The following is a 3,160-nucleotide window of genomic DNA, read 5'->3' on the forward strand; positions in this document are numbered from 1 at the left end:
ATTGACCAATTTGCATATAAATTTAATTCATGAAAAGAATCTATAAAATCTGCCATAAACAATTTCTGGTCACCAGTTATGAGTCATGCATATTTGCATCAAAATGCATGATTATTTATTTCCCAAACCACTATCCAGTACATATTAAAAACTTGTTTAAAAGCATATTATAAGCAAGCAAACAGTGGGTATAACATGTTCCTAAAACTTGTTTAAAAACATATTAAAACCAAGAAAATGTAGCTATAAAAGATCTAGCGAATAGCTACCTGCCCCCACATGGATATTAATTCCTGCTCCAACCTGTTCCATAAGGAATGGCATTCATGAAAAAAAGAAAGTGCTTTAAAGGTTAATCAAGAATTCGTTAATCAATAATTAGGAACTGCAGGCAGATACATGACATGACACGACATGCACAATAAAAGACGTTTCTTGGTAAATTAAAGCTCGACAAAGCAGGACCTGCACATGCATGCACTACTATTCTCATGCATGTACAATTTTCAACCACTAACTTGTACCATATCTCTTTTTCGTGTTTGGTCTGTGTGTTGTTCAACATGGTGATGTATCTACCATCCAATTAGTCTTTTCTTTTCTCAAGTTCTTCATCAACCAATACACATATAAATATATGTTGAGTTACCTATATCTAGACCAAACTGCTTAAAAAGAAGCAATAATCTAGCCAGTAGTAGTACATAAACTTCGTGATGGGGGGAGTAAGAAGCAGCAGCAGGAAAATAAGGGTTGTGGGTGGTATTTTGAAGTTGAAGGGTGTGTTGGAAAAGCTTCAAAAGAGTGTCTTATTGAGGAGACATAAATCAAGTTTGTATGGAGGAGATTATGAAGAATTAGGAGATGACAGAAGGTGTGTGGCAGAAGATGTGAAAGAAGGACATTTTGTTGTGATTGCAAAGGCAAAGGATATTGGGGAGGAGGCAAAGAGATTGGTGGTTCCATTGAGCTGTTTAAAGAATCCAACATTCTTGAGGCTATTGGAAGAAGCAGCAGAAGAGTATGGGTTTGATCAACATGGTGCACTAACCATTCCTTGCAGGCCTAGTGAACTTGAGAAGCTATTGGTTTAGCAATGGCAAGAAAGAGGGAGATTCTAGGGAAAACTCCTGCAACAAAACCATCAAAAGCTATGTACTGATATATTGATCCTATGCTGCTACTAGAGCTTCTACATTAAGGATTTTATTAGCCACTAATACAAATGTATTACCCAAGGTACTTCTATTAGTAGTCATCACACAAAGGAACACATAGCAGAAATTATTAGTATTCTCATATTATTATTATGATGTTTACTAATTACATGATAGTATAAATTGGAAAATTTAGATGTTTTATGCATGTAATATAATGACTGAGATTGGTGTGTATATATATATTTCAATTTAACAGTTCATAGATATTAGATAAAAACACTGGTTGAAAGGGTCAATTGAATTTTTTTAGTTTTTAAAAAGAATCGAAAATTATTTTCTATGAATTAATTAATTTTGTTGATCAATTATATATCATCTTTTCTTTTTTGCAAGGTTACAGGATGACATTATGAAATTGATTCAAAACTTTCAAATATTGAAATATAAATTTTAAAAAGATTTTTGTCATGATTTTCAAGAAGTATATATTATATATGAGTATGAGTTCAAGGAAAATAATCATGTATCAAGAGTTTTATATAATTTATTTTCCTTCATAAAGAGCTATGTGTCGACTCTCACTATAGAGATTAAGATTCTACTAGATTCTCAAAAAATTATTATTACTCATGTCTGAAAACTTAAATTAACTTTAAACACAAACCCTTGTGTTAGATTTAACCTTTAAAGTAAAGGAAAAGTTTTAGGCAACACTTGCAAAAAAAAGAGATATTTTTGTAAAAGAGATATTGAAGACTTTGATCTTAATTATCGACAAAGAATTTTTTTATAATCTTGTTCAAAGATATTAGATCAATCTAAAAATATATGTTTTCTTTCTATTTTTTTTCTAAAATATCTCTTTAATCTTTTGCGAAAATAATTTTATATAAAGAAGATATTTTAGACATTTCTTAGGCACTATCTTATTTAATTTGTTAAACAAGATTAATGTGTTAAGTATTCTTTGTGTTTGTGAGTTTAACATCAGTCACATACTTTAATAGACTAAATCAAGTTTAATATATTTAAAACATAATTTAATTGACTAAATCAGTGAATTAGATAAATATTCTAATTTTCTCTTCTCTGTCTTAATATTATAAATTTGTTTTGATGTGGTAGATTGCTCGTATACAATTTGTTAGATTTCCCTTAAAAATTAAATTAAATAAACTTTAATGGATAAAATTTAAATGTCCAAAAAATTAACATAATTTAAAATATTTTTTTATTTACAACCTCTTGAATTAAGATCGAATTGTTTCCATCCTATATACACTTGCATTAATTAAATTAAATATCTAAACTAAACCATCAATACTAAATATAACATACAATCAAATGCAAGATTAACATTTTCAAATCTTGATTATAGGATTTATTAGATCACTTAATTACCAGCAAAATTTATACATGTATATGAATCATGTAATGATTTTTTTACTAACTAAATTTTAAAAAGAAATCCGGTGGATATCAATAAAATGAGTGTTTCATTTTATTAGCTGCTTCTTAAAAAGTCCACCAATAAAAAATAAAACTAATGAAAAACAGTATTTGAAACTTGTTATTTGCATTTGTATTTATATCCAATTAGTAAAAAAAAATACATTGAATTTAGCTTTTTACTATTATTATCGTTACAAGGAATAAAAAGTCAATGGATTGATTTGAGAAGCAATAAAAGGCTATGTTTTATATTTGTTAACCACAGAATCATGTGTGTGAAGTAACGTGGTTGGCGTAGGCTTCTACAATAAGTATCCTTCATTTATTCTATACGTAAAAAGCAACATGTTATACTATACGTATACAATAAGCCACTCATTTTGGCCTCACAAGTGTAATAATATATGAAAAGTCTTTTGGGCTTTCTATTCAGTAGTATAAATAAACTTCGCCAAGATTAGGTAAATAGGTGAAAATTAGAGAACATAGCAAAAAAAAAAGTATATCGTGAAAGTAAGAGACGAGAAATAAAAGCTTACGAGAACATA

General features: G+C 28.6%; 1 pseudogene; it reads left to right on the top strand.

Moving 5' to 3' along the window:
• Window positions 1–716: 716 nt before the first annotated feature.
• LOC137823498 (auxin-responsive protein SAUR50-like) lies at window positions 717–1,121 on the top strand (annotated as a pseudogene).
• Window positions 1,122–3,160: the final 2,039 nt, after the last annotated feature.

The sequence above is a fragment of the Phaseolus vulgaris genome, chromosome 11, assembly GCF_000499845.2.
Source record: "Phaseolus vulgaris cultivar G19833 chromosome 11, P. vulgaris v2.0, whole genome shotgun sequence".
Classification (NCBI taxonomy): domain Eukaryota; kingdom Viridiplantae; phylum Streptophyta; class Magnoliopsida; order Fabales; family Fabaceae; genus Phaseolus; species Phaseolus vulgaris.